Genomic DNA, 22,304 nt, shown 5'->3' on the forward strand with positions numbered 1-22,304 from the left:
TTACTAAAGGTGATTCTTTAACCATTGTTAAAAATAATAGACAAAAATAGAATTATGAAAAAAGCCTGTTTAATAAGAATTGAGTTCCATTGTTTACCCTACAATCTGAATGCAATACTTCTCATGTAGTACAAACACCAACCAAACATTATGAGATACTGAAATGATAGCAATGTTGATATTAATTTTAACACAATTTCTTTCTTAATACCTGCATATTTTAATAAGATTTAAATATATAAAGTAACCTGATTTTAATGACAAATTTACAATTGTATAGGAGAAAGAGAGAGATCAATCAGTATCTTGGACTGCACATTAGATAAACAACCACTTGGGATCCTTATATTAAAACATATTATATGTGTGATCATACAACACAGTCCTTTATTTGAATAAAGCAGTTGAGAGCCAAAAATGTGGGCCTGATTGGGATTAATTGTAGGGATGATATATAAAAATGATTTGCATTTTTAATGTTTTAATTCCAATTTTACATATTAACATTCTGTGTTTTATATTCTGTATTTTTAATTTAATATGGCTTATGGGCCATATTAATCAACAATAAAGTTATTGCTACAAATTTGCAAGTTGTGTCTGAATATGTTTAACTTAATGGCATTTTAGATGCCAGCATTCTGAAGCCGGGCACTTACTGTCTTGAATAAACTCATGAAATCCAGGGGTGATTGGGTTTCCTGTCTTCAAAGTGTGATTAAGTGTTTAAGCTAACAGGGTTTAAAAATCATTTCTGATCCTTTAACTTCTTAGTGAGCCTCAAGAAGTCATTCAAAACAATGATATCCGATTCAAAGTGAGTGCCCCTTCTGGTTCCTATATCTTTGCCAGCAGGGTTTTATATAAATAGAAACAAGAGGAAGTACATGTACTCAAAGTAACTAAGCATTTTTCCAAAGCTGCCTAATCAAACTACCAGTCAAAAGGCACAATCATTTGGTAGAAGTCATCACATTTAAAAGTTGACCTTACTTAAAGGCCTTATTTATTACAATTTAATCCTACAGGAAAGAGGCAAACAGTTCAAGATTTGTTTTAAGCATGTTTGAATAAGTTTTTGTTTTGCAAGCTACTTTTACTCTAAGGCAAGGTTTTTCAATCTTAGCAACTCCCAGAATTCCACAGTCAGCAAAATAAAATTCACATACTGAACGCTTCTGATACTCACTAGTGTCTTATGGATTCCATATTGATCCACAGACCAATTGCAGCTTAGTTATTAAGGATAAAATTAGTAATTGGGCTACAATGATTTCTGACCTTTTAATCTTTGTATAAGTTTCAAAATTAACAGAATATCCCCCATGTTCAAAGAACAATACCTGGCTTGTCAGGAAATATATAAACTAATTCAAGTAGACCACATCTTCCAAAATATGGTAGAAATATTAAGTTCCTTAAACTTGAGCAGATATTACAGATATTACCAGCTTCTTTTGTAATTCATTTAAATCAATTCCATTAGTCTACATGTTTCTATCACTAAAATGTTTCTAGTTGGTTCTGTGTACTATGCTACTATAAATAATATAGGACAAAAATAATCAAAGACAATATCCCCTTCCAGAATGGATAAAAATAGTGAAGACCAACCTTCTTTATTTATACACTATAATATGCTATGATTTATATATTACAATAGCTAGATTCCAAATTCAGCATGAAACCCCAAATATGGCTTAACATAATTTAGGAATCCAGTCATTAACTAAATCAGGCAGATAACTACCATATGGAGTCAAACATTAGGTTATCTAAGTACTTTTACAAACTTTTACAGAAAAATGAGAAAAGAGAAGTTTGTCTTTACTTGTGAACAAAAACTCACTTGCTTTTTAAGAGCTTTGTAAATCTTTAATTTAAAATTTACATTATTTTTTTTACCCTTACTTCCAGCTACTTGGTTACAAGTCTACCTCTTTTTCTATTATTGTTGTTGCACAGACAAATGTTTAGACCGGATTTGGCATTTTTATCCACCTATTGAGTCCTATGCTACCTTTTGACAATGTAGATAGTATTCAAGCAGTTCTTTAGATGCATTATTAAAGTTGATTTTTTTTTCAAAGAAAAAATGTGGGAAAGACATTAGACATTAGAATATTGAACATTACATTAAGACTGAAAACTATTGAAATTCTAGAGAATTATACATTTTACATCGATTTTTATTTATAAGGGACTTCAGATACTATACAACTGCATGCCTACTTAAGTTTACAAATTAACATTAATGTATAAGACATACAAGGGCTTCACCAATCCAAATTTCTTTCCCCACACAATACCCTGTAATTGGAGATGGCTTTGCAAGCTGAGCCAATTAGTTTGCAACTCAACTACTTTTCCAGAAGAAACCTTTCACAAATAATTTTGCAGCATTTCCTTTGGAACTATAGGGAAAATAATTTCCCCACTGGTCAGAAATACTACCTCAGTTTGGTACTCAAAACTCAAAGTGGCACTGTCCCTCACCAGTCTGTCTGTCTGTCTCTCTCTCTCTCTCTCTCTCACACACACACACCCCTCTCAAACTTTCTGATTTGCTCATGGAATTACTTTTTGTGGTTTTCTGCAGAGTGAATTGTTTCTTTTTCACTATGAAAACAAACACAGCAAGAAATGCAGGGGAAGAGGTGGCATTTTCTCTCCTTCCCTGTTGGCCAGCTGAAGACACCACTGGTTACCTCATTCAGCTACAAAGTGAGGACCACCTGTAGTATAGTACAATTGTGAGGAACCTACTGAAAGTCACTATTCTTTATTATGTTCACTACTGCAGTACAGCAGAATGCTTAAAAATGGTAAAGGAGATCTGAGTTAAGAATATAACTGTCTCTTTAGGGTTTCCCTATATTGACAACATTAAGAAGTATAGACTTCAATTCCCAGAACTCTGGAAGTTGAATTCCTGGTGGTGTCTCATCATTGCCACCACTGGGAAACCTTGCTTCAAGAGAAAGGGCATTTCATTGGATGTGAAAGAAATGCAGGCACTTTTCAGAAAAGCCAGAGAATTGCATATTTGACAGTTTCTCTTAACTAGAAGCAAGTAAGCATATCCAAGCCACCTGTCTTAATCACACCTTTATCCATAACCTGGAGCATCACACAAAGCAGAGTTCCTCTTGCAGTTTGGTTCACAAGCTTGGTTTACAGCCCCCAAGCAAGTCACCTTGAAATAGTCTCTTCCTCCTACAATCTTTAGAAATTCCATACTTGGTTATAAAATTCTGCTGTGCTCCTCTGAGCTTTTCTGCATATGTTAAAATGCATGGATGGGATAACTGAAAATATCAGTTAATTATAACCAGGTTCAATACAAACCCTGACTTGGCTATCATTGTGTTGAGTAAACCTGATCCTAATTAGCCTAGGTGAAAGAAAGCTGCACAAAAGCAGTTTGATGCAAGAATAGTATGGGGAACATAGACATTATCTTTATTTACAGCAGCACTTTCTAACTCAGAAACTTTCTCAGCTAAAAGCTGTTCAGAGGGAGCCCAAATTGTCCAGAATCTTTATTAAGGACATCAGTGAAAAGGGGTGAAAGAGAACCTACAGGACCTGAATCACAGATCTTTCATTCTTTAAAGTTATCACACAAGGACAATCAATTCTAAACTTGCTAGAAATTTTACCTGCTCAATTGTTTAGTGTGGCCATTGAACTCAATGAAGATAGTTTATTATTTTGTATACGGATTCTAACAGATAAAATGTTTCATACTCAGACCATAATTTCTTTGTAGCAGCCACCCTTCAAGGAAAAAAAAAACCACACTTTACAAGGAAAGCAGAAGTTTTGAACTCAACTTTTCTTTCTCAGATCCAAATTGAGACTATCTTTCAGCCTTTCTCACTAAAGCCATGAGAATATTTTAAGCGAATGACCAAAAGCCATCGAGAAAGAACCAATTACTAAGCCATATGCACTTTTAGGATATCTAAGTTTGGCAGACGTGCTTTACAGGATAAAAGCTTTTAGAGAGGTCCAAGAGGAGGATGAAATCTGAACCACTTCTTGGCCACTGAGGGCATCGCTTGGCTTCACCTTCCTCTTGGGACCTTTCTGCCATTTAGGAAAAGGAAGAAGAGAAGGGGGCCTTCTACACTACACGGTCACTACACACCCACTAATGTATGTCAGCTCTCAAATGAGGCACGTTAGAGCAGGGGTCTCCAACCTTGGCAACTTTAAGCCTGGAGGACTTCAACTCCCAGAATACCCCAGCTGGCTGGGGTATTCTGGGAGTTGAAGTCCTCCAGGCTTAAAGTTGCCAAGGTTGGAGACCCCTGCGTTATTCGTTTATTGCTGGATTAGGAGACTGCTTTTCTCTTTTTAAAAACTGCAACACCCGGCCAGGTCGCTTTCCACATACTTGGCGGTTGCGCGCAAGCGCAATAGAGATCAAGCCAAGGAGCCCTTTGACCAGCCGCGACATCCTTGCCAACTTTTGCCCTTAAGCCCTAGCAGTGCCTAAAGCTGGCGGGGGAGGGGAGGAAAGTCACGGCTTGGGTTATTAGTTTGCGCGCTCCCGTTTGGCCCCTTCAGTTTGAGGGCATCGCGGCCGCAGCTCAGGACCCGCCGAAGCCGAGCCGCAGAAGACTTCGCCGGGACTGCAGTCCCTTCAACGCGGCTCCTTCCCCTAGAGGCAGCCGCAGCAGCACCGGCTCTGCCAAGAGCCTTCGCAGAAGCGCCAGGACAGGACGCAGCGCGAGTTGCCGGGCAAAGGACAGAATCGTCGGCTCCCCCTTTTCCAATGAGGAAACCCCCCCCCCCCCACGCCTCCGTCTCCGCTGCCGCGCTTCCTTACTGGCCCGCCGGCGTCTCCCAAGTCCGGAGGACAAGGGAGCCTCGCAGTCGCAGCTGCCGCAGAGCTCAGCCAGCCGACCCCCCAAACCAAAAAACGTTCCCTCCCACGCGAAAGTTCAGCCTTTGCGCGGACAGAGGGGAAGGACACCTCCAGCACTCCCCCTCCCAAGGTCTGGAGCCAAAACTTCAGTTTCCGCACCACCACCCCCCTCACTCCTTCCCCGCTTGCACCCACCGCGTCTCAGCCCACGAAGGGGCCAGAGAATTGAAGGGGAAGCCAGAACATCCCTCCTCTCCCTCATCCCTTTGCAGCCCAGGGGTAACCAAAAGCACTCACCTATCGCGCCCGGAGCTGCTCGTCAAAGCGCAGCTCCAGCACAACTTGGTTTATCTTCAGTAGCTACCGCAGGACGCTTCGCTCAGCGCCGACTTCGGAGCTGGTGCGTTGAGCCTCTGCGCGCACTCGGAGCGCTCTCTCTCTCTCTCTCTCTCTCTCATGCACACACACACGCCTTTCCCTCCTCCCTTTCCCTTTGGTCCGTTTTCTGCCTAGTGCGCGTGCTCAATCCCTGCCGGCCACTGGAAGGGAGTACCTTTTCTTGTGCCTTGAGGGACTGACCACACCTGCCTTTCCCGGTGACGTCACGGCATTCCGCGCTACCTGGCCCAACCAGAAGCGGGAGGGGAGGGGAGTTGTCTTTTGCGCCAACTGAAGGCTTTACAATCACTGAGACGTTATTGAGGCAGAAAGCAATTCCTATGGCTTGCCAGTTTGGTGAGGCTGTCGCGGGCCAGATTTAAATGCTTCCTGTTAAATTATACGAGAAGGACTTACGTTGGAGAAAAAGCTGCAGGTTTGTTTGTTTGTTTTCTTCCCCTACGCGGGGTTTTGTTCTCGCTTCTCTTATTTTAATAATACATGATACTAGAAACGAAGCAGCGGAAAGCTTCAGTACTGTACAGGCTCTCATCCTGAAAAAGAACAGTGGCAACTCCACCAGTCTGGATTTAGGAAATACAAACCCTTTAGCTCCAAGGCATAGCTTATTTTAAAAGGAACTCTCCTTCATTAGGAAAATAAACATAAACATGGTAAACTAAGTCACCAACGTTTAAAGGCACAGTAAGCATAGCAAAGCACTCTGCTGTAAAAGAAAGCAAATATATACCCAACTTTCTTACCATGCAAAATTTGATGTTTTCCTAGAAGTAAATCGGTGTAGAGGCATTTGACATCAATAAAGCTTGCTCCATTTTCTGCTTGCAGCCTTCCAGAAACACTTCGACTACATCCTCTTACAAAGTGTTACAACAGCCTGCTTTAGTGTTCCTTCAGTCTTGGAAGCTAATTCTTATTAGCAATTTTCTAGGATTTAATTTCCAGAAAAGTTTAGTGATCATATCTTTATATTATCAATTTATTTGGTAGCTCCACATCATTTTTTTACATCATTCTCCACTGCCTTGTTTTTTTTTTATCATGCCCATCTTTGATAAAGGTTTCCCTTTTATGTCTGGAATCTGTTTGGACCTTGTTCTTCCCATTTCATTGTTACTTTCAATTTCTTTGCACTCCTGATTCATAACTACAAATTTCTTCTTGTTGTTTCTTCCAGCTACCTCCATGTAATTTCTTCCTGCTTTTTTTCTGGCACTCAACATCAATTTGGGCAAATTTTCTTATGCTTTTTGCTTTCTTTAGTAGTTTCAATATACAGTACTGTATCAGTTAAAAGTCTTTTTGATGCCCTGTTGCTTTCTGCATTTTAAGATAGAGGTTTCTTTTGCTTCATCTCTGACGATATGACTTTTGCAATGATTGGGGTACTCTTTATTAAATATAATCCATTAAATTTATTGCTGATCTTTACCACATGACCATGTAGACTGTACCTTAATGAGCCAGTTGTTTTCTTGAAGTTATAGTTTTGAAAGAGGAATTCACAAACTGAGCCGCAGTAAGTTAAAATCTTGGTTTTGCCAGCTGACTAAAGCTTCAGCATCTTTGCTTGCAAACTCAAAGTATATAATCCGCTTGATTGATCAGTTTGATCTAGCCAAAGAGGTTCGTGTATAGATTCATCATTTTAGGTTATTGGAAAAAGGTATTTATTGTAAAATGGATTTTTCTTTGAGAAACTTTTAATCTGTCTCTTACTTATTTTCATACACTAAAGCCAAATGTTTACATTCTTCCAGATGCTACTTTACTTGTAACTTTTTCCTATTATTCCTAATATCCGTTTTGATAACATCAATGTTGCCTTGCACTATCACTCTTATATTCCACATTATAATTTTATACATATCTTTGCAGCATTGAACTTTTGCTTTTGGCCTCATCTGGCATTGGCTGCTTTTTCACCTTTAATCCAGCCACATTGTAACAGGTAACAGATAATCAGAGTTGGAAGGGAATTTATAGGTCATCTAGTCCAACCCCCCACCCAAGTGAGAGACCCTACACCATATCTGAGAAATGGCAGTCCAATCTCTTCTTGAAAGTCTCCAGTGATAGTGCTTCCACAGCTTCCGAGGGCAAACTGTTGATTGTTCTCACTGTCAGAAAGTTTCTCCTTATTTCCAGGTTAAATATCTCCTTGTTCAGTTTCTATCCATTATTCCTTGTCTGGCCTACAGGCACTTTAGAAAATAGCTTGTCCCCTTCCTCTCTGTGGCAGACCCTCAAATATTGGAAGACTGCTATCAGGTTTTCCCTGGTCCCTCACTAGACTAGACTTGCCCAGTTCCTGTAATTGTTCTTCATATGTTTTAGTCTCCAGTGCCCTAATCATTCTGGTTGCTCTTCTCTGTACTTTTTATAGAGTCTCAACATCTTTTTTCATAAGGTGGTGAACAAAACTGGATGCAGCACTCCTTAGTAAAGTCTTACTAAGGCTTTATAGAGTGGTATTAGTACTTCACTTGATTTTGATTGAATCCAAGGCTATTTTTATTTGCCCTCTTCTTCTAGTTTATTATATGCCTTGCAACCTGGCAGGCTCTTCTTCAAAATACAATGGCGACATAATCCCTGTTGCATACATACCTTTAATTTCCTTGACAAAAATACTGGAGTGACCTACCATTTCTTTTCCACAGGATTATATTTAGTCTGTCCACTCTTTTATGACCCACTCATCATGGGTGACTCTCCAGGAAGTGTTCACTCCCAAAGTATAGTCCAGCATTACTGGAACACACAAGTTCCTTTACCACAACAAAATAACGAGCCATAAAGGAATTGTAAATACCTCTCTTGTATTCGAAATTTATTCAAATACTTAGCTGGAATATATTTTCAAAATTTATTCGAAATTTATTCGAATATTTAGCTGGAATATATTTTAATGCAGTTTTCAATAAGCTGTTTACTACAAGATCTAGATTCCACATAAAATTATTCACAGAGAAGATTATTACCTGGATTTACAAAAAAATGAATGCAGTGTTGAACACCTTAGGGGGCAGGGAATCATAATTTTATATCAATTAACCCAGATGCTGGATTCTTACATAATACTTAGTTAAAAACATCAACCACATTTCAAACTGAAACTTGAGCTATAGTTGCTTCAATGTTGCTTTCAAGCAATATGAAAGATAGACCCTGTAAACAAAAATAGAGGTACAAAAGCATTTCCTTTATATCAAAATGTAAATAACAGTATGCTGCTTAGTCATTCATTTAGCATTTTTTCTAAATACCACTTCTATCACATTATTATTTGACTTGGTATCAATATTTGGTTGTTTTCATTGCTGCTACATTCAAGATTTTAGAGAAACAAACCTTGGGAAGACAGCCTAGGATGTCATAAAAAAGCACATTATGGCAACCGTGCCAGATCTATAAACCATGTATTCTTATTGGCTTATAAATTTGATTTGTTAAGGGGGAAACAAGCCAGAAAGGAATCGAGGGTTTCCTTGGGTTTGTTTAACTACAGTTACTGATAGGAAAAACTCCCGAGTTTCTTGCTATGATTAAACCATAATTTTAGGCAAATTTCTCAATCTCAGCAACTTTAAGGTGGGTGGAATTCAACTCCAAGAATTTTTCAGACAGCATGATAACTTTTCCCAGATCAATAAGTATGAAATTTCAAATTCTCCCTAAAAACAAATCCTACAGAATGGATTCCAGTGCATGGGAATTTAAATGATTTTTTTTAAACGAATGCTTAGTTTCTAGTTTTCAGTTCTATAGCACTATTATTTTATTATCTCCAATCCACATTTAGAGAGTTTGAAACAACACAAACCAGACAAACCTGTTTTCTGGAGTGACAAGTAAAATAAGCATTTACTGTATACCCCTTTCCCTTCTAATATATCTCCAATTCACTGAGAAAAAATAATAAACTCTTTCAAGTTCCTGCCTGTCTTCTAAAACAGTGGTCACCAACTGGTGGGCCATGGCCCACTGCTGGTCTGTGAAAAAATGTTGGTGGTCTGCAGAGAAATGTCACACACACCCCGAGCACCGTCCAAAGCAATTAATCCAGGCTGCACAGGAAGACAAGGCTGCACCACTCACATGGCCTACAGGAACCCTCCCTGTCCACTCACTCCTTACCTGGAAAACTTGCCTGCTAAGTTGCTATTTTTCCTTTTTTTTTCCCCTGACCATCAGCTGTTCTGCTGTGCCAGGAAATTTAGATTACCTAGAAAGCAGGATATCATTGGATTTCTTGCTTTCTAGCTAATCTTTAGATCTTTGGCTCTACAGAGCCAAACCTTCCTTAGGACTGAAGCTTCTATTATTCAGTGCAGGTAGCCGATTGCAGATAGATAGATCTCTAAGTGAATCTGTAATTCTGTGAGCAACTCAATCTGCCTGCCTGCTTTGCCTGATTTTGGGTAAAAGTTGCTCTTTTTAAAAAAATAAATTCAATATTTACATACATAGTAAGTTGTGAGTTAATTTTATGAGTTTGCTTGCAAGCAAATTTTATGTGACAGACTCGGGTAGCCAATTGCAGAATCATACATCTCTAAGTTAATCTGTGATTATGAGCAACTCAGTCTACCTGCCTGCTTTGCCTGATTTGGGGTAAAAGTTGCTCTTTTTTAAATTAAAAATTCAATAAATATAATATTTACACACAAGCCATGCCCAACCAGTCACATGACCACCAAGCCACACCCACAAATTAGGCTACACCCACAGAACTAGTTGTTAAGAAATTTGAATCCCACCTCTGCCTCTGTGTGTGTGTGTGTGAGAGAGAGAGAGAGAGAAAGAGGGAGGGAGGGAGAGAGGTTAGATCATATATATATATATATATATATATATATATATATATATATATATATATATATATATATATCCTACCAATATCAGGAAGCCACTGTCAATCAAAATTAATATTTAGTGGTCGCCGGGATTTAAAATTATGAGTTGGATGATCCATAAGGTCTGTTCTAAAACACTTCAATGGTATTAGTCCCCGCCATCTTGTTCCTAAGAAAGTGCAAAAATTAACAAGATAGGGAAAGCACATTGAAGATGAGTTCTGGAATTCTCCCCAATTCCTTTGTTTGCAGTGGCTATAAAAGTAACATTCATTGCATATGTTGGCATGCATGTATGCACATTCTTCCCAGGGACTACTAAGAATTGTGCATATGTATTGCCTACAGTCTGTGAGGGTTTAATGAGAATGGATTCATATGTATTGAATGGGTGTGTATTTTTTTATGTATGTGTGCAGCGTGAAGCACAGGGAAAGATGTGTATGTCCTGAGTTGGTTTAGGGGATTAGATTAGAGGAGTCATAAATGTTCAGAGGTTCCATCCAATCATCTCTCCTGTAGGAATTTGTTGGGATGTTGTTTCCATCTTTCTTTAAACACTGAGCTGATTGGCTCATTTCAAACCTGATCTTTCCGAGAATTATCTGCTGACATAGAAGATGGATGGAATCTACCAAAGTCCCACTGCATAATTTCTTTGTAATATCGTTAGATTAGTTAGAAAAAGAGAATAAATGTAAACAACGACAAAACTTATGTGACTGCTTTTATTTTATTTTTGAAATTATGGTAATTTCATGCACGCAGAAAGACAGTATAAGTCTTTGTGCATGCATGAAATTGCCATAATTTCAAAAATAAAATAAAAGTCACGTAAGTTAGCTCTAAATGACAGGAGCAACTCAGAAATTTTATGCGATTTGCGCATTACAAATTGTGCTTTCCCTGAGTTGGACACAGTCCAGCTCAAGATTTCAACCCTCTGCATAATTTCAACTTTTTGCATAGTTTCAGTTTGGCTGCTTTAAGGTCTGGCCTGCAGTTCTTAGTTTGGATCATTGCTTCAAGGAATGGAGTATTTATAGGTTTCTATCTTAGAATGCAGAATTCAGACAAGGTTGTCACCACTAAAGTCAGGAAATGTTTTTTGCTGCTGATATCAAAACAAATGTTACTGTGGGTTTTAAAGAAAAATATGCTACTTTATAGTGGGTTTGTGCTACTCCCATAGCCAGCCCTCAACAGACATCAAAAAGTAACATTTACTGATGACATTAAAAGTATCCGTTTGATGTAATTGTTTCTGAATTGATTTCTATTTTCTCTCTCTCTCTCCCTCATATTCCTGTCTAACTAACTTTGGGTTTCTTCAAAGTAGGATTTGAATCCATCTCCATTTCAATTAGAAGTCTTGGGCATGTTTTGAAGCTTGTAGGAAATATGTTGCATTTATTAGTCAATTTAATTTCAACCCTATGCAAAATAGCATTTTAGACCTTTGTAAAAGAAAAAATCCTGTCCATTCCCCCTACACCCAACTGCTTGGGAAAGAGAAGAAACATAGTTGGAAGAAGATAGAAAATTATTGGAAACAGAAAGGGGATTCTTTATTTTTCTCACATTGGAGGAAACCTGACCAAGATGAAAAAGGAGTATTGGACAAGGATTGTCTCATATTACTTGAGGCAGTGGACATAACTGAGAATTTATGGGCAAAGGTAATGTTTTCTTATTTTGAACCTGCAACATAAACCCTTAGCTTGAATATTCTTCTCAATGTCTAAAACTGTATGTGCACTAATGGCAAGATAGAACTACCTGTTCTGGAATGCAAAATGTGGGATGACCGCTAGATGGTGGCAAAGAGGCAATCTTTGATAACATAAAAGTCATCAGAGTTCTGCAGCCCAGATATAGCAGCCTGGTGAAGCAATATTTATTGAACCTGCAAAGAAATATAGTACCAGGCTTTAAGGCTTTGGGAATAAAAGGATACGCAGAATCAAGATTTTCTCCAGAATAGACCCAGTTTTATGAAATTTATGAGTTCCAGCTGAATCTGTGTGAAATATAGGTGCTGAATAGAAGGCAGAGTTTTGCTGAGCATTGTATATTAACTATTTGTTTTGTATTAATTTATGACAGATACCATTGAATGTGGCCCGCAACAGTCTTACCAATTGGCAAGCTCTATACCATTGATAGTTTTGGTTATTTTGATTATTGGCATGGATTTCTGCTCTTTCTTATCTTCTTGCCAGTCCAAGTACCACTGGTGCACTAAGTTTGGCTTCTAAAATCATAAGTTCTGCTTGTGTAATCTTTGGATAGGATTTGTATCCGAAAGACAGAATGAACATTTATACTCAATGTTTCATTCTACCCACTACTACTGTTTGTTCCAGTCAAACTCAGCATTGATATGATATACTCCCCCACCAACAAACATATAGCCTTTGCTAAATGAATGGGTCATCTCTGAGTTACAATAGTTGTGGTTTCTTGATGTTGCTTCTTAAAGGCAAGCTACATCTGTATCTCATTAGAGCACATTATTAGAGCTTGAAAAACTGTGGCTGAACAATTAATGGACATAGCACAGATGCATGCAGTTCCTTTAAGCAGAAAGTGTTTTTGGTTTTTTGTTACAAATACAAGCTGATTTTCTTTTTAATCAATAGAGCTGCAGCATTAAGTTCAATCCCATTTAAAACAGCAACTAGTGTACTTGCAGAGAGAATACATTCTAAGAAAGTCTAAGAGTACAAGTTAGAGTTTTTAAGGGGGACATTTTGCATTCCAATATCGCCATTGCAAAAACTGGCTTTTCCCATAAATTAGTGGAAATTATACTAATAATATTATCATAATCATTATTATTATAGGTTCCTGATTTTAGGGAATCTGCTACTGTCATTTAACAAGGGCAATGTCAAACAAGGTTCTTACCGTTTGTAAACATAGGTGCAGATATCTGGTCTGCTTGCTTCTTGTAAGAACCTAATGGAGAGGATATATTAGGGAGTGGAAATAAATTCTCCTCCCCTTGATAAAAATCCAGCCACTGAAAAAAAATCTGTCTTTCCTGCAGGAAATGGCACAATTCTGCTTGTTCCTTCCCAGAGACCTCTCCGCATAGCTTTAGTCTTGAATAGCTCCTTGACCCTAATCTGTGGCAATCTTGCATTTGAAGATACTGCATTTGCTTTGGATATTCTGACCCTAAGTGGCATTCATGTTCACATTGTTGTTGACAGGGAAGGGGCTTTAGGTGAGACTGAAATATAATTGGGCTCATCATAACCTTTCACCATTTGGCTTATCACTGACTCAGAGGGTAGAAAGACAATTCTGAAGATTTGGTCTTTGTTGAGAGTATTTAGAAGAGAAAATGTTTCAGTGTTCAGCTAGCAGTGTCATTACAGGTAAGTTAACATTCCCTTATAACCTTGACATATGGTGTAGTAGTGTCATCATAGGGCTCTCTTGTATCTGCTCAAACTAATGAAATGTATCCTGATTGAAGATAGCGTTGCCCAGAGACAATACAGAAGACTTGAATCAATTGGAAAACTGACTTGCTTGCTAGTGTGTTTATGCCATGACTACAATCTTCTTATTTTACCATATCACCATAAGGGCAGCGGCAATGTAATGCACATTAGTTGCCACTATTGTAGAGAGAAAGAGATAGTTTTACTCTGCTTTGTTATTTCTAGAAGGTAATGTGAGAGCTGGATGAGATGGATTTTTTTTTCAGCATCTGACCTACTGAACCACCATCGTTTATTGTTTCTTAGCCACATCAATTTAACAGGTATGCCACACTAAACTTAAAACCTCCTCCCTTTAAATGATTAATGAATGAGACTCTATGCAGAAAGCATTAGACTGGTTTGTACTGAAAGGAAATGACCCCAAAGAAGCACAGTAAAACCTTTATTGAAATTGACTTCCCTGGAGTTTCATTTTACACTGGTAGAAACTGACATTCTGAATACGCCTGAGTGAAAGAGAATATTGTAGCTGGAATAAAAGAAGCAATAGTTAGGCAGCTGGTAAGTATAAGCTACTACCAAATAACCTATATGCAGATTTTACAGACTGTTTATTTTGCCTAAATATATTTCTCCCATCAGTTCATATTCCATATTAAATTATTGGGCATTAAATAAATAAAAACTTTATTTATGAAAGGCTGAAATATTTTTGCAGATTACTTGCTTATGTATGAAAAATAGTATAATTTGAACTATTTAATACTTGAATTATGTTACAGCAAACCATAAAAACCCATTTTCAAACATCAATTATGTATGACATTTTGCTTATTGGTTAATTTATTAGACCATAAAGCAGAGATACAATGTGTATAACTCTAAAATCTAGTCAATTGATTCAATGTTTTAAAAACATATCATCGATTGATTAGTGGGTTGTTTGAAAAAGCTCTTTTTTCTTTTTAGATCCAGAAAGAGCATGCAAATTATTTGAACTGCAGTTCTACAACTTTTGGACACCAATCAGGGAGCTTGTGGGATTGAGGAATTTTTCTTGGAGGGACAGCCAGGATTGAATCATCCTTATGCTCCTGCCATGGTGGCACTTATGGTGTGCAGATCACATGCGTTGTGATTTTCCAGTTTTGTTTCATTTTCTCTGCTCATAGTGGAGAAGGAAAGCCCAGAACTCAAGACTAGAAGACAGGCTTTGTGATGTTCTTCTGATGACATGACAAGAGACAAAAGAGGAGAAGGTTAGAGTCATGATATTGGTGGATAGACCATACCTAAACTTATTTAAAGTATTTCCTTCCTATTTTTCATTGGAAGAGCTTTTTTTTTTTTTTAAGAAAAAAGACACAAGTATCTTTCCAGCTGACATGGACTTTTGACAATTATTCAGACATCCCTTATAGGGTTGTTGGGGGTGGGTTTTGACAATAGGGGTGGTTTGCCATTGCTTTCATTTGAGGATTTTTTTCAACTTCAGTCTAAATTTTTGGAGATCGGTTCTGCCACAAGGACTTTCTTTCAACTAGTTTGATGCAAGAATTAGAAAGGTTGATGTTGGAATATTCTAAAGACAAAGGATTGCTCTGCTTACATTTAAAAATTTAAAAATGTGCTTTATGGGATTTATCCCAAATGTAAAATCTAGAAAATTATACATGGAGCCATAAAACTTGGTACAGGTAGCCCTGAACCTATGACCATAATTGAGCCCCAAATTTTTGTTGCTAAGTGAAACATTTGTTAAGTTAATTTGCCTCTTTTTATGACCTTTCTTGCCTCAGTTATTAAATGAATCATTGCAGTTGTTAAATTTGTAACACGGTTGTTAAATGAATCTGAAATTCTCATTGACTTTGCTTGTCAGAAGGTTGCAAAAGAGGAACCGCATAACCCCGGGACACTGCAACCGTCATAAATGTGAGTCAGCTGCCAAGCATCTGAATTTTGATCATGTGACCATGCTGCAACGGTCTTAAGTGTGAAAAACAGTCATAAATCACTTTTTTCAGTGCTGTTGTAATTTTGAATGGCCACTAACTGTTGTAAGTCAAGAACTATCTGCATCCCTTTGTTTCACTCTGCTATCAATAGCATAAATTCTTTAGCCGTTATCCTCCACAAAGCTGGAAAATCTGTTCTGTAAGATTGATGGAGTAGATTGGTGATATTTTGGGGGTGGATGTTGATCAGATCAGGGAAAATGCACTCAGTTATTCCCTCTTTAATAAAAAATGCAGTGTGCTAATTGGAATATTTTAAGCAAGGATGTTTCAAGCCATTCAAAGCCCATCTAAGATGAAATGTCAGTCTGTTCTTCATAGACAAGGGAGTATCCCACATTCATTATACCATCTTAATGGTCAGATGAAAAAAGGGAAACAGCTCTGGATATTTATTTTATTCAATTTCATAGCTACCCATCTAAATTGAAATTGAAATACTATTGTCTACATAGGAAATAAGGGTCAGCAAATGACCTGGAATCCTGACTTTAATTAGCAGGGGGAAGAAAGTTCATATTCAGTCCAGAATTGGATCCTTCAAACAGCATAATAATCCATAGTTCATCCTTCAAACAGCAACTTGAGACCATGGGAAAATTTACAGCCTTCTTTTTAAAAACAACAGCGTATTTATGTTCTGTTGGATTCAGAGAGAAACAGGAGGAGCTTCCAGAAAAGGCCTTCTGTGCTAAAAATATTTTTATTCAGTAGAGCTAAACATAAACATTTCTGAAAATGATACCACTCAGAAGCTACAAAAGATGACCTAAGCAGTTTCATTAAATAGAATCTAAAACAGTGCTCTGCCTAAAACTGAGGAGCCATAAAAGCCTCTCCACATCTCACAGAAAACTACTGTATGCAGAATTGGGATGCCATTTCTGGAGCAGAAATACCTTACAGAAGAAAGGATTAAAGATAATTGCTTGCAACCATTAAATCCAGAGTCTAAAATTTCCAAACTGTATTACTGCAGCCAAAACCAGTGGTATAAATTTGAACTGCCTGTTGGCTGAATATCTAATAGGTGGAATTTTTTCCTCTTCATTTTTCCAAAAAAGTACCCCTAATCACAATCAAAGCTAATTTAAGGTGAGGAGGGATGTGGGAGTGGTTTTTTATATCATTTTTTATACAGGAGTCCAAGGAGGAAGCTTCCTTTTTTTCACAACTTTTTCACAACTTATAAGTTAGGCTGAGAGTGTGATTGGCCCTAAGACACCCAAGTGAACTTCCATAAGGTGGACAAGAACCAGGATTTCCCTGCATCTGATTCAACAGTAATCTTATGACCTGTGATTTAGGGACCATTTGAGGTTACACTGGATCCCCACAGAGTTACAGGATACATCCTAGATTTGAAGTTATGATGGCCAACCCCTCCACAGTCAGATGATCACATTTTGGGTCGTTGGCAACTGGCCTGCATTTTTGGTTATTTGCAGCATCCTATGGTCACAATTTAATGGTGTTTTCTTCCATTCCCCCTCCCCCCCCCACAAATTCCTATAGGGTGTGATGGGTTCATTTAACAACTGCTACGAAAAAGATTGTAAAATTGAGAGTGCTCACATGGTGGTCTGCTTAAAGACCGACACAGGTTACAACCATAATTGTGGGCTAAATTAACACTCATAAGTCAAAGATCACCTACATACTTTTCTCACAAGAGAAGACTAGTCTAATATGTGAAATATTCCTTAATATAACAAGACAGGACAACTAATAAATTAAAATATAATCCAAAGACAGTAGCATTGTTTGGGTTTGGTTTAGCATGAAAAAAAAAGAGTTATTTTGTAATGTCATTATAATAAAAGGATGGGAAGAAAATTATCTTGTCCCGGGTGTCTAAAGTGTCTTTAAAAAGCCCTGACAATATCAGCAAATTCAGATTGTTTTAGGTAGGGGATTCAAAAGATATTCTAAAACCCCAGACAGAGTAAAGTGGCTTCTAATTCAGAAACCAAACACCTTATGAATGGTATAGATTTTGACTTTGAAAGAGGCAGCCCTCCATCTGAAAAAGCAGTCACTTGGGCAATCTCCTGGACTCCTGGCTCTTCTTCAAGGAAAATAGGAGGCTGCAGCCAGCTTTGTCTGGTAAACCATTTGTGGTCTTTCTGGGACCAGAGTAGCATGCTGAGTCAGTATCTCATACTTGATCCCTGTACATGGGTTGGTCTTATAAGGCCACCCGGAAAATTTAATCGATACAAAATGCCTTTATGCTAAGTAGACAGTCATGTTACTGCCACAAGAGCAATTTAAAATACTGCAGTTACCTGTAAAAGGCCCTTCATGGCTTGCGGCCTGGGCATCTTTGGAATTGCCTTCCAGGTAACATCTGTTTACCCCAGATGTCCTACGCTAAACTGAATAAGAACAACTGGTTTAATGGTAGCATAGATTATTACCCTAATGGTAGGGAATTAAATCAATTGAGAGATCAATAAATAATAAATCAAAAGAGCCAGTTTGGTCAAGGGGTTAAGATAACAGGCTCTATAAAGTGGGAGATTGTGAGTTCTAATCCCGTCTTAGACATGGAAGCCAAATAGGTGATCTTGGGCTGGTTATACTTTCTATTAGCCCAATTCACCTCACAGGAGGATGATGGTTGGTTCTCTGAGTTTGTGGGTTGGTTTCTGAACATTTCATTACCAGGTGAGGTAACATCTTCAACAGAGTTTAGGGGATATCAGTGTCAGTGTTCTTCTGTTCATAAGGGCTTCAGATTTGTCGAGGGTCTTTTGGTTGAGTCTTGGGATGGGTCAGGTGTGATGATGAGGTTGCATCAGATGAGGTTTATTGGGATAAAAAGTGCTGGGGGGAGTTTCATAGGTTGGTTGAGGATTGATTCTTTCTCTGGTTGGCTGTGCAGTTGATTTGGATTCTGAGGGGTCATAGACTGGTTATAGGTCAATGTATCTGTTGATAGATTTGCTTGTGGAGTGTCAGGTTTTGATAAACTAATGAGTGTGGTGGTTGACAGTGTGGCTGACGATTTTTGTATTGCTCCAGTCGAACTGATGCTGTTTGGTGTCAGTGTGGGTAGAGATTAAGGATTTGGGACTGTCACATATGACTGTCAGCCAGTATTTATGGATTCTAGTTTTTAATTGATGTGATGTTTGTCCCATGTAGAATTGGCTGCAATGATTGCAATTGATTTTGTATATTATTGTTTCTTTCATCCTTCGATATCTTGTCTTTGGTTCTGGATAATTCCTGGTGGAGTGTAGCTATGGGTTTGTGGGCTATTACTATTCCTAGCGGTTGAAGAATTCTGGCTGTCATTTCACAGGGTTGTTGTAGGGAAAATAGGAGATGATGTGTTGGATATGCTCACTGCTTTGAGTTATTTGTCAAGATAATAAAGTATTTTTTAAAAATAAATTTATTTGAAAGGCAGGGATAATGCTTGCTGGGAGAGATTGTAAATAGAGAGCTAGGAGATATTTGGAGAAGATCAGTTCTTTCTTTTTAGTTAGATCATATAATTGAAAAACACAAATACAGGTCAAAGCAAAGAAATCCATGGATCTAGAACTAGCAGGCTGAAGAGTATAGTCCAGGTTGCAGCTGAAGCTCAAGTTGCAGGGTAATACAAGAAACTGAAGCATGTTTGGAGATAAGAAAGGTGTTTCCAACAATAAAAAAAAGGCTCCAAGTTTGCTTTTGTGCAGCCTCGGGGGCTGACATGGCTTAATGAGGGAGTTGCTGTCATCTCTTCTGAAGAAAAGCTGAAAGCCTCTTCTCTGGCATATTCTTGAGCTACAGGACCAGGCACTCTGTCAGGATTAGTCCCCTCATGATCTGAGTCAACCCCAAATGGCCATGTTTATTCCTATGGCAGCCACCTCAGATGATTCTCCCCCCAGCTCTTCAGGTTGATAGTCCATCTGCTCTGCCTTTTTAGCTCCAGCTTCAGAAAAGACCATAAATCTAAAGTCTTCACAGATCCAGAGTTCTGACTGGGGGAGACTTGGAGGCACAAATATATTTCCAGATTCATTTTTGTTGCTGGCTAGTGGTATTTTTGTATTTCTGAATATGTAAAGAAATCCATAGGAGCTCATCTATTGTATTCTGTATTTACTTTTATCATCAAATCAAGGAAAACCTGAGTTATTACAGGAGTAATATATATGCTGATCATTATTCTGTCATCGTTCAAGAAGTCCATTAAACATTTGCAGAAAATATCTGGACTTTGGCAGGAAAGCAATAAATGCTACCACCTAATTGCTAAACCTGCCCTTCTTTTACTATTTCATGAAGACTTTAATTTTCTCAGTTACAAAACTAACAGAAACAACACCTTCATAAAAATTTAATTGAGAACAACTCCTTAAAACTCAGCTGCACCTATTTTTAAGTAACAACTAGAAATTCAGAATTTAACAAATAGAGTGGCATTGTGGCTAGAACTGTCAACTATAGCTGGTCACATGTTTGTTTAGTATGGACAGAGGCCATTATTCTACCAGCTGCATAGGCAAATGGGGAGGAGCCAAGAGGGGATCAAATCAATGTATGTGAGTGATGATGTCAGCATCAGTGGTGGTATTCTACTAGTTTGGCCCAGTTCAGCCAAACCAGTAGCTCCAAGGATCATCTGTGAGTGAATCGGTTCACTCTGATGATCAGCTGCTGGGCCCGCCCACCCATCCTGGCTCTATTCTTACCTTTATTTCCTGTTTTTCAAGCTCAGCACATGGCACGGCAGATTGCTGCACATCAGCTGTTTTACACACATGGCTTGCAGAAGAAGGTGAGTTGCGCGCTCACACCAAACTGGTAGGGAAATTTTTTGAAACCCACCACTGATCAGCATGCCAATGATGCTGTTTATATATTTGAATTGGATATCATGATGTCATTATATAATTAAACCATTTGCTCAGTGATGTAATGATGCATGTATCATCATTTTGATTTCATAAAAATGAAATCAAACTTTAACAACTTACATGCATTGACATCTCAGTAGACTTTTTTAGAACACAATTCAAACAACTGGACTCCATGATAAGATATGAGAGATTTCATGAAATATCAATTGAAGAAAGACTGTGGATTGGTGGAGCCTCAGCACTGAAGACAAGAAACACATTCTTGTTGACTGCAAATTCTATCTCTAGAAAGGCTTGCTTACTTAGCCTTTGTTTAAAAAGTAAAAAAATATTGAAACACTCAAAATTATTTAATGAAACAAAACTCCATATCATCAATAAGATTTCACTTTTCATTTCAAATGCCATCTCAAAAAGGACAGAATACCTTGATCAGATTGAGATTAAATTTAAGGGTAATGATCTATGAATTTTTTTCTTTGTATCTATTTGTATTTTTGTATCAGTTTTATTTATTTGATACAGTTAATCGACTTCATAAAGTCTTCCTCCTCTTCCTCTTCCTCCTCTTCTTGCCTTCTTTTATTTTGTCTGACTCATTTATCTCTATCTTACCTGCTATATTTTATTCTATTTAATCTTACTATAGCTCTTTTATTTCACTTCTTTATCTTGTCTAATTTTATTATATTTTAATGTATGATGCTCATGCTTTGATGTGGTTAATTGACTAATCAATATCTTATCGACTTCATCATTGCATACTACAGATACTGCTTATCCGTTGTATTACTGTACCTGTAATATAAGGATGACAACATTGCTTTTCCCTTATGGGGCTATTATAAGGATTTTAAGACACAAGTCACTTTGGTCTCTAAAGTAATGTTATATGAATGCTATGACTTTATTTATCTACAAAGTCAATACCCAGCCAATATATCATACAGTATAATAGAATGGACCTAAAATAAAGTAATCTTTATTTCAATGATATGAAACAAGAAAAAGATGAAAAATAAAAAAATGGTTACTGCTTTTCTATATTTTTCCATTTCATTTCTATTATGGCATTGTTTTCAAAAAAAGTTTTCTGTGCTGCTTTTTAAAATATTAAAAATACATATTTGAAATTAAACTTTAAATAGGTCTAGAATCATACTGACATGATAATTTAACAGTGAATATACTACTCCAAAATAGGATTTTTCTTATTACAACTACACTGTCTTTTTTCTTAGGGGCCTGTATTTTTTTCATGATCTTCTTTAGTTGTCATTAATTCCTAAGCAATTTGGTTTTTTTAAAAACGGACAGGAATAGCAAATAAATTGTGATCCATCACTAATGATGTCATGTGTCAACTCGTGAAGCATTCCTGACCTGCTCTCGAGTTGCAATAGGCAAGGGGGATGGGGAATTGAGCCTCGCAGCTGCATCGAAGAACTTGCATTTCAGTCAAAACAAAGCACATTCCAGACGGCAACGTCAAGGTCATCTCCACAGAGACCCACAGTGACCAGAGGGAGTGACTTCTACAACCCGTGAAATTGCTTCATTGGGGAATGTGACTGATGGCACATCTTGGGGGGAGGGGGAAACAGGGTCAGAGCCAAAGCGCAAATTAAGTGAGATCAGAGTTGGCTTCACTTGGTCCATGCTGACATGACGCTCCTAATAAATAACTGGGTTTCTTTTGAAGCTTGCCCCAAGGCTCATGATTTAATTAAGGCATCGGTCGGAACCCTGACATCATGAGTATCAGTCAATTAATAAGTGTGCCATATTGAAATAATAGAAAGTATATATTATTCTGAGTTCATTTGCAGCAG

At 37.8% G+C, this 22,304-nt stretch overlaps 1 protein-coding gene and 1 long non-coding RNA gene across 3 annotated transcripts in view; one reads left to right on the forward strand and one right to left on the reverse strand.

Moving 5' to 3' along the window:
* Positions 1-5,406, reverse strand: part of MTUS1 (microtubule associated scaffold protein 1) — a 99,693-nt gene extending 94,287 nt beyond the window's left edge. The window contains exon 1 of one of the 2 annotated variants that reach the window (XM_026697932.2): positions 5,174-5,406. The gene's annotated coding sequence lies outside the window, so the exon portion shown is untranslated. The remainder of the gene's footprint in view (positions 1-5,173) is intronic. The other variant, XM_026697933.2, reaches the window with a different exon arrangement.
* LOC148125448 (uncharacterized) lies at positions 5,395-15,665 on the forward strand. The gene is made up of 2 exons (XR_015744135.1): positions 5,395-5,690; positions 14,562-15,665. It is a non-coding gene; the product is annotated as an uncharacterized LOC148125448 (long non-coding RNA).
* The last annotated feature ends 6,639 nt before the right edge of the window (positions 15,666-22,304 follow it).

The sequence above is a fragment of the Pseudonaja textilis genome, chromosome 6 (assembly GCF_049901715.1).
Source record: "Pseudonaja textilis isolate UNSWEBS1 chromosome 6, rPseTex1.2, whole genome shotgun sequence".
NCBI lineage: Eukaryota > Metazoa > Chordata > Lepidosauria > Squamata > Elapidae > Pseudonaja > Pseudonaja textilis.